General features: G+C 40.5%; 1 long non-coding RNA gene across 1 annotated transcript; it reads left to right on the top strand.

Moving 5' to 3' along the window:
- Positions 1-4,616: 4,616 nt before the first annotated feature.
- On the top strand, positions 4,617-7,688 carry LOC112910331 (uncharacterized). Its single transcript, XR_003233234.2, has 3 exons — positions 4,617-4,948; positions 5,451-5,485; positions 6,102-7,688. It is a non-coding gene; the product is annotated as an uncharacterized lncRNA (long non-coding RNA).
- The last annotated feature ends 1,479 nt before the right edge of the window (positions 7,689-9,167 follow it).

Below are 9,167 nucleotides of genomic sequence, written 5' to 3'. Positions count from 1 at the left end.
TCCAGCCGGGCGGCCGCGGGTTTATATAGAGCACGACTGAGTGATGATTGGCTGCCTGCGCGGTACGCCGCGCTGCTCCGTAGGGCTCCTCCGCTCTGCAGCGTGGCTGTGTTTCTTTCCTCTCAAAAAAGAAGAAAAACATCAGAAATCTAGGCATGAAATAATTAGAGATTTGGAGGAAACGGATCCAAGAGTCTTCAGGCTTCGTTCCTGCCTTATTTGCTTTACCTACTTTCGAAACCAGTACTCTGAAACTTTCCTGATTCTCCAAACTCTCTCGAAAACTTCCGTCAACTTGAGACAACTTTCAGATTTTCCTTAAAAATACCATTTCTCTCTGTTTCCTTTGCACGTCTGTCTTCCAGGGTATTATTCTGCACATTCTTTTCTTTGCGAGCTTACATAAATAAGCTCATTTTTACTCAAACCTACAAGGAAAAACGTTTTTTTCGCGAGAGCAATAGCACAGCTCTCCCACAGTTGTTTGCAGTGAGCACTGGGGATGGGCCCTGGGATTGAAAATTTTACGTTCAAAATAGATAACTATTTTTTTAATAGATTCATTTTTAAGTATTTGAGTGACCAGTACGTAAACTGTTTGATCCCCGTGTTTTGGTGATTTAAACATTTTAGGAAGGATGGGGGCAATGTTGCTCCATTCATTTTCCAGATAAACAGTTCTAAATGGAAACTTCCCTAAAATAGGAGTAGAATAGATTTTTCAGACCCAGAGTGGGCATTAGAAATCAACCACCAAAACTCTAAGGAGGAAAAGTGATATTGTCATAGAAGCAATGGAATGGCAGTTCTATGTCATTTTACCAGTCTGGTGTTGAAGAACACAAAGTCACGTGTTTATATCCCATCTCCTTGAAACCAAATTACTTAATGACAGACACCCTGTCCATAAGATATTTTCCCTCCAATACTTAATATAGAACTTTGAACATATTTCCTGTATTTCAAAATGATATTTAAAGTACAAATTTCATTTGACTCTTTTCCAACATTGGAAGTAGGGACATAAGATTAGAAAGCAAAAGTTCTCATTTAAGTCACTCTGGATTTTCCTAATGCTTCCTGGACTTTTTACTAACAGAATATGAACTAGGCTATCACAACCTCAATTATTTGGCTAAATATGTCCACCTAAGAAGTTGAACAAACATTTCACAGACAATATGACCCACTTTACTGTTTTATCTCTTTTAGTTGGCAACACAACAAAGCTAATGAAATTAGGTAAATATTGGGTAAGTAAGCACAAATTTAATATTCTCTACCAACTAATTGGATACTGAAATTAAACTCCATGCTTCTTAAAACAGATAAACAAGAAGAGTATTTTGGTGTTATGTTTCTTCTAACAAATACCCTTACTATCGAAATTTTGTTATTCTAGGTTACATTCAATAATGATTTAAGAATTTTCTCAAATAAATCCAAGATAGGATAATCAGTTTGGAAGATGTCATCTCTCCACACTTAACTAATTCCATAAAGGGCACTTGGCTTGTTTTTAAATAGTCATTTATTGACAGCATTAACTCAAACCAAGCCTCTGGGATTAGGTCCATGTTATATATCAACCACAAATACTGTGTATAAAGAGGTAGATTTATAGGATTGGATCTGCAGCATGCAGTTCTCCCCTCAGAGGCATTTTATGAATATCTGGAAGAGGCTATTTGTCATCCTCAATAGCATTGTCAATAGCAATAGTCCCAAACATTGTATCAGCCCTGTTTCTTTTCAGATCAGAGGTTATTATTATCTAGACCTAAAGATAGAATTAAAATTAAGATTTTTAAAAGTTTACCATTTCAGTCATCATAGTAGTCAAAACATCAGTAGCTGAATACCCCTTTGGAATCATTCCCTAAATTACATACACTCAATTAAGATAGGTGACAAGTTCCCACAGCAGATGTCACCATTCCATTCTTGTACAGTTCTTGCTGGTTCCCAGGGTTATTTAGGTTCCAAATAAATGAGAAGACACTGGGGCTATTTCCTTAACTGTAGGTAATCTCTGCCCTTCCCAGAGGGCAATAGTTGAGACTTGATTCCGCCTCAAAAATTCTTCCACAGATGTTTATAGAAGGTTGGGGCTTGACTGAATATGATCACTGCTACTGCCTAAGACCCAAGTACTTAACCTCTCTGTAAATGTAGCATGGACAACATTCTGGAAAGCTGGCTCATCCCAAGGGACTGTAAACTTGAAATGTTTTCCCTATTACCTTGGTAGCCCACACAAAAAAATTGTGTTCATTACTTTCAAGCCTCAGTCTGTGTATATATATTAAGATGATTGATTTTACACTAGACTGAAACTTTACATTTATTTTATAAATGTAAAAAAAAAAAAAAAAAAAAAAAAACAGAGAAAGGGGCACCTGGGTGGCTCAACACTTGAGTGTCTACCTTTGGCTCAGGTCCTAATCCTAGAGTTCCTGGATCAAGTCCCACATCAGGCTCCTCACACGGAGCCTGCCTCTCCCTCTGCCTGTCTCTGCCTCTCTCTCTCTCTCTCTGTATCTCTCATGAATAAAATCTTTAAAAACAATAATAATAATAATAATAATAACTGAGAAAAAACACAGCTGGATGAGTGATCGCTCTCATAAACCACCGTGAAAGATCTAGGTAGCACTCATCAGGTCAGTCCACAGTGGCTGTACTTTCATGTTCCAAAATTCAGTGAATCTCAAAGTTTAAGGAGAAATAGGACTATAAGTAAATACTAAATAAATACCAAAAAGAGTGAAGAAAACATAAGGCCTCGATAGCAGATAGAGCATTGCATTTGGGTCAAATGTATTCAGAAGGGCCATAAGATAGCACATCTTTTTAAATTTCCTATCAGATGCTGTCATCTGAGGACATTCTCCCACTTGAAACTCCTCTTCAAGGATAACTATATCTCATTTTATTTCCTAAGAAGGGCACTACTGATGTCAAACTTCCAATTTCCTTTTGTATGTCCCCCTCTGTCTATACTATCTGGTATACCCAGAAGTTGATTATTCTCCATCATATTTCAAAAATACTCTAATCCTCACTTCCTACAGTAAATCTCACTTTCAAACATCCACCACAGTCCCTTCCCAGTCTGGACTAGAAGTTCCTCAGAAGAAATTTACTGTCACAGCACAGCCCAACAGCATATATGCAAGGATAGAATTGTTCCCTATCTACACTGTCAAATAGACAGCCACCACCTACATGTGGCTATTTAGCAGTTAAATATGGCTGTAGTGACTGAAGAAATTCTTAATTTGATTTAATTTTAAGTAATATAAATTTAAATGAGCACGTGGCTAGTGGCTAACATAGGGCAGCACTGCTTTAAAACAACTCTTCTCAAACTTGAGAAAGCGTGCCACCCACTTTGAGATCCTGTTATTTTTAATTGCCATGTCAATTCAGTAGACTTTGGGTTGGATCTAAAATCCTGTGTGTCTAATAAGCTTCCAGGTGATGCTGTTGTTGCTGGGATACAGCTTCTCCACCCTTTACTGCTCAGCAGAAACTGCATTCTGGGCTGATGTCTGACCCCTCACCCTGAGTTTACTTTTCTCTTCACTCTTCTAAGCTTTTTATTCTTTAAAAAAAGAGAAAGAAATTACATGTATGATCCTCTTTGTAAACCTGGTATTTGTACACTGATATTGGCATATACTAGACCCAAACTTGTTGAATGAGTGAACGAATCAGTGATTCTTGTTTGGTGCATAAGGAGATCACTGTGTCTTAAGTTTTCAGGTAACTGTAACTGAGTTAAATTTCAGATAGTGAAATGAATAATCTGCTGACTGCCTATACCATAGGTACCAGCAGAGAAGGAATTTTTCTTAATTACCTTTTATAGGACACAGAAGGGAGGCACTTACTACGAGTGTGCAGAATGAGTAAATATTGGCATTTCTTTATTAGGTATATCAATGTATCATCTGTGTGTAGAACATTAATTCTCTTTTTTACTTGGACAATATTTTAGTTTCTTAGCGTTGATTTTTATTATTACTTCTGTTGATTTACAAACTTTTGCACAGCATGATGCACGTATCTTCAATGTTTTACTGACATAGATCAGTGGTAGATGGCAACTTCACAAAGACCGGAATCAGAAGGCCTCCGGTCTAACCCCAACAATATCATTTACTGGAACAGAGTGAGGTCTCCGGGTCTGGGATTCTTCATCTCTACGATGCAAATGGTGCTTTATAAATTTGGGAGTAAAGAGTAGAAATCCAATTAAGGTTTGCTCCCCGTCCTACAGCTCCCTCTTTAATCAGGAATGCTGAAAACCACCTAAGTCTACAAGTTCGGCCAAAGGGAATGTTCCCCTTTGATCTGCCAAATTTAAGTAAGTATTATTAAAATTGTAAGCATTAGTACTTGTATTTTTAAAAGAATCTTCACATTTTATAAATGATAAAAGAGCTTAGGGGACTTAAACAAACGTCAAGGATCGGAGGGACCCACAGGCGGACCTGGGCAGGGAAACCCGCGATTCCCGCTCTGCGAGGAAACCGAGTGGGAGAGTCCCAGGCTCCGCCCCTTCCAGGCTTCAGCCGCGAGCCCCGCGCGGAGAGATGGAAGAGGCGGAGCGGGTGCCGGTCCCGCCTCCACCGTTTCAGTTTCCGCAAAGGGCCGCAGCAGTGGTATATAAACGGCCGCAGCCAGGATGTCGGCACTAGTGTGACTGTCACTCACTGTAGGTCTTGTCTGGTCGCGGCAAGGGCGGGAAGGGGCTGGGCAAGGGCGGCGCCAAGCGCCACCGCAAGGTGCTGCGCGACAACATCCAGGGCATCACCAAGCCCGCCATCCGGCGGCTGGCCCGGCGCGGCGGCGTCAAGCGCATCTCGGGCCTCATCTACGAGGAGACCCGCGGGGTGCTCAAGGTGTTCCTCAGAAGAAGAGCTGTTTTCGCAGGACGAAGGTAACGCCGCTACCTGGTCCTTCCTTCCCGTGGGCTCTAGTTCGCGCGCACTTCGTCCCCTGGCAGGTTCTGGAAACTTGTAGTTGGCAGCCGGCTAGGGTGGCTTTCAGACCAGGCCATGCTCACCCTGCTGCTTCTCTTCTATATCTGCTTTCTCTACCTGAAAACGTGCCCTTGCTTCTCTTGGACAGCATTAGTCTGTTTTAATGGAGCCCATGACATATTACCAACTTTTTCCATTAAGTTTTAATATTCCACTCCTGGTGCCTTACTATCTATGTACACACTGTGTCTCAGTTTGATCCAGAGCCCTGTCAGTTCCTACCTTTTTCTTATGTTAAATCTCCCAAGTAATCTGGAGTACCTCCATGTTTCATTAACCATTCAGGGTTATCTGACTTCTGCACCACTCACTAAAAATACCCTTGCTGTGGTTACCAGTGACCTAATAACATCTTTGCTAAATCTGACACTGTTCATCTCTCCTCCCTTCTCTTCACAGGGTTTTGTGGTACCTTTCTTCCTGATTCATCCTATGTGAGTATGATTCTTCTCAGTTTGCTTTTGGGGTTCCTGCTTGTGATTCTAACCAATTTACAAACTTGCATTCTCTGCACATCAGCCTATAGATCCTCCTTGAGCCATCTCTTCCATAAATGGTGAGACATCCACACACCCAGGAAACACCTGAGCATCAGCTGAAAGATAGAATAGACCACCCCAACATACACCAGTTTGGCATAAGGATTATTCTGAGCTAAAGGCACTTGAAAAACGGTTACGAGAATGGGGCTCTGACTTTCCCATTTCTCTCTGAAAGCACATAATGATCCCATGTGAAAGGTGTCATCTCTATATCCAGAAGAGAAGAATCTATCACCAGAAACAGGGAGTTGCACTAAGAGAAATCTGTACAGACAGGCCTTGTTAAAATAAGCCTGCATCTCCTTTCCTCCCTATTTTTGTTGCTATTTCAGGATTACTACACTTTGTTCAACCTACTATGTAAACCCTTAGGCCTAACCACTTTTTGGGTCTTCATTTTCCTGGGAAGACTCCTATGAACACATAAAAATACTAAATAACATGTGTATGCTTTTCTCTAGTTAATCTGTTTTTTGTTTTGTTTTGTTTTGTTTTTAATTTATGATAGTCACACAGAGAGAGAGAGAGGCAGAGACAGAAGCAGGCTCCATGCACCGGGAGCCCGACGCGGGATTCGATCCTGGGTCTGTAGGATCGCACCCTGGGCCAAAGGCAGGCACCATACCGCTGCACCACCCGGGGATCCCCTAGTTAATCTGTTTTATGTCAATTTAATTCTCAGGTTCAACCAGACACCCTGGAAGGGTAGAGGGAAGTTCTGTCTCTTGTACATAGCCTTCCAGTCCGATTCTCAATGCCCTTCTGTGCCCACAGATTCATGTCCGATCTTTCCCTGCATGCTTCATCACCCCACTTCCCCTATAATCCCTCCACCTCACTGCGGTCAGAGACTGAGTGATGTGCACATTTCACTATCTTTTAGGCAAAACAACAAAAATCAAAAGCCTTCACTGGTTCTCCTAACATCTACAGAATAAAATCCAATTCTTGTGTTTTTTCTGGCACTTGCTCACCTGCACAATCTCCTCTTCCAGCCTCTGTCCCCATCCAACGCTGACTCCTCTAGCTGAATATACTCAACAACTTGTCATATGTGGAATTTTGTTTTCCTCAACAGTGTCCTTTATATACACCATTTCTTCTTCCACAAAGAACTTGCAACTCCTTTGGAGATTCTACAAAAATCTTTTTCCTCCACTGCTCTGAGGTTCTCTGGCTGGGCCCTGCAAATTACACTGAGAAAAGACAGCCTAAAGCGGAAGTTAGAGTTTGGGATCTATGTATCTCACTTCTTAGGGGACAGGGAGTGAAGGGTTCTCATGGAAAAGCAAATGACTTTTTGGAAAGATAAATGGACCCTAAAAGAGTAGATGGCAGATATGATAGCTGATGACAGTCTGTCTGGAAGTGGTACCAGCTTCTCATTTCCAACAGGAGACTGACTAGTCTTGCTCCTGAGGAGGGGATGTATGACACTGAGTTATTTTTGAGGATCCGCATTTAGGCAAAGAAAGATTTCAGGAATTCAAATGCCTTCAGTACAAAATTAATTCTTATGCTTTGTATAAGTGCTTATATAGGGTGGCATATTTTGGGGTGGGCATATCCTGATCCCCTTCATTCCATTAAGAGTTTCCTTCAGGAGAACTTCACCTGATTCTCCCAGGAAAAATCAGTGCCTAGGACTTCCTAACATTCCAAAAAATGTACTCCACACATTGCCTAACACAACTTCGGAGTTCCCTATACGACTTCCGAGCTACTACACACTTAAACAGCTCCCTAGATGCCTTAAAGACTTGGACAATATCTTCATTTTGATATTCTCAGGACCCAGGTAATTACCAGCACATGTTATTCCCTTAGTAAATATTTGTGCAATGCCTAAATGATTCAATCAATGATTACACTATCAAAGGCCACAAGAAAACTTTTATATGAATTCTTCCCCTTTAATATTAACTGCTCCCCTAGAACTTTTTCCTCTCTTAACATTTTCCTTTAGACAGATGTCAGGCTTGTAGCTACAAAGCCCTATTGCAGACTTTTAAGATACAGACTGTAAACCCTTAATTTGTAATAAATTGTTTAATGGTTCCCAACCTGCATTTGTAAAATAAATATGTCTCCTGTTTCTTGTTGTTACAGATCTTTATTTTAACGTCCACCTTTCAAAGAGGATAATTTTACCCAAAATTTTCTCACAAAAATGCCACTTTTATAGGCTCATATGTAATCAAAGTGAGCTAGATTTCTATCACTATTTAATGGAATAGCCATATGTTGCTATGGAATTCCTAAGCTTTATTTTGCTGGCATGAGTTCTAAGAGAAAGAAAAAAAAAGAGGGATTAGCAGGATTTGGTAGGTCCATATTTGCTTTAAGTGTGATTCAAAAACCTATTTATTGGGGTGCCTGCGTGGCTCAGCTGGATGGGCATCCGACTCGATCTCAGGGTCATGGTTTCAAGGCTCCATGTTGGGTGTGAAGCATACTTAAAAGAAAAGAGCAAAAAACTGTTTCTTTAGTTCTCTAACTTGAGTTGATCTTTTCTATAATGTAAACTTTCCATAAATAATAGTGAAAGGGAATAGAAGGGAAGGGAGAAGAAATGGGTAGGAAATATCAGAAAGGGAGACAGAACATGAAGACTCCTAACTCTGGGAAACGAACTAGGGGTGGTGGAAGGGGAGGAGGGAGGGAGTGGGGGGTGAATGGGTGACAGGCACTGAGGGGGGCACTTGATGGGATGAGCACTGGGTGTTATTCTGTATATTGGCAAATTGAACACCAATAAAAAATAAATTTATTATTTAAAAAAAAGAAAAAATATAATGTAAACTTTCCTAGAAATGTATGTTATTATGTTTTTAGCATATTCACATATACAGTATGAAAAACAGTTATTGCAACATATCTTTTATGAAAATATTTAATCATCCAAATTAATTTACTCTGAAAATGGTATGTTTATTCAGTTATTGACTGCACTTTTTTTCTTAAAATTTTCTTTCTTTTTTTTTTTTTTTTTTTTTTTTTGAGATTTTATTTGTTTATTCATGAGAGACACAGAGAGGCAGAGACCCGGGCAGAGGGAGAAGCAGTCTTCCTGCAAAAGGCCTGATGTGGGACTTGATCCCAGGACCCTGGGATCACAACCTAAGCCAAAGGCAGACACTCAACCACTGAGCCACTCAGGTGTCCCTTGACTGCACTTCTGAATCCAAGATTAAAATTTGGATTTACCTATATCTGATGTGGGAACCAAAGACAAAAGAAAAATAAAATTTCCTTACTACTTATCACCCACTGACAAAGCCCTTAAAACAGGCAGGCAGAGTGACATTCCTCTAGAAATTGCCTCAATGTTAATACTTTGCTAAGGGCAAAGGGCAATCATAGCTTAAAAGTATCCTAACCTCCAGGATCCTGTAAGTCTACTTTAACATTAAAAAATCCTTTTGAAACTTTCCTTTATCTCTAGCCCCACCCTCCCCATACCACCCCCACCCCCGCCCCCGCCCCTGCCAAGATACTTGTTGGCAATCACCCTCCAAGCATATGACCTGCCGATATACATCTGAAGAGTCTCATGACTGAGTTTTTACCAAAC

Source organism: Vulpes vulpes, chromosome 12, assembly GCF_048418805.1.
Source record: "Vulpes vulpes isolate BD-2025 chromosome 12, VulVul3, whole genome shotgun sequence".
In the NCBI taxonomy this organism is placed as follows: Eukaryota; Metazoa; Chordata; class Mammalia; order Carnivora; family Canidae; genus Vulpes; species Vulpes vulpes.
Note: the sequence above shows the minus strand (reverse complement) of the source record. Positions and strands in the feature narration are given on the sequence as shown.